The sequence below is a fragment of the Neomonachus schauinslandi genome, chromosome 7 (assembly GCF_002201575.2).
Source record: "Neomonachus schauinslandi chromosome 7, ASM220157v2, whole genome shotgun sequence".
NCBI classification, from domain to species: Eukaryota; Metazoa; Chordata; class Mammalia; order Carnivora; family Phocidae; genus Neomonachus; species Neomonachus schauinslandi.
This window is the reverse complement of record NC_058409.1, coordinates 51,970,834-51,971,651: the sequence shown is the minus strand read 5'-3', so window position 1 is coordinate 51,971,651 and position 818 is coordinate 51,970,834.

Here is an 818-nt window from a genome sequence, read left to right as displayed (position 1 = left end):
TAAACTGCTCTTCCGTGAAGGGCACGCGCCTGCTGACAGAGAGATACAGAGTGAGCTCTGTATTCCTCAGCCAGGCTGCATCTGCTGAGGGTTGCCAGGGCAGGTGGTTCTTAGGATGTTCTCTCCGACAACCTTTACATTGCTTTTTTTGATTGAACTGAATGTTACCTTGATGGGGCTGGAATGTAGGTGGCAGCCACTGACTTTTTCAGCAGGCAGTAAGGGGGGGCCCCCAAGGGCCCAGCTCCCGGCCTGAGGATCTTCTGAATGGGATAGGTCTGCCTCTGGCCGGGGCCAAAGCTCCCTTCCAAACTCAGGAATTTATGTACTTGTGTATGCAGCCAGAGGACGTTGTGGGCTTTTAAGGAACCATGTGATTAAATTACAGTCACCTGGATAATCCCTTTTTTAGGTCAGCTGTGCCATATAACATAACAAACACAGGAATGATACCACAGCCCCAGGTTCAGGAGGATAAGGGGTACTGCATCCATGGGTGGGTGGAGCGGGGGTAGGGGGTGGTTCAGGGAGGGTGGGAGATGGGAGGGCATTTTTAGAATCCCGATTACCCCATTCTGGTTCTGCTGCTGGGAGTCAGAGAGAGGTATTTAAGAACAAATGACTCAGGTAAGAATGACCCCACAGGGGATGTTTGTCTAGGCTTCCCTGGCATTGCTAAGTACGTTTAAGGAACAATTGCAGTGGGTCTTATGGTCCCCAGTGTGTGCCAACTGTGCAGTGCAGTGGCTGTCAGTGTGGGCACAGGACTGTAGCATCGGCGTCATCTGGGACCCTGTCAGGAATGTCAGTTTGGGGTC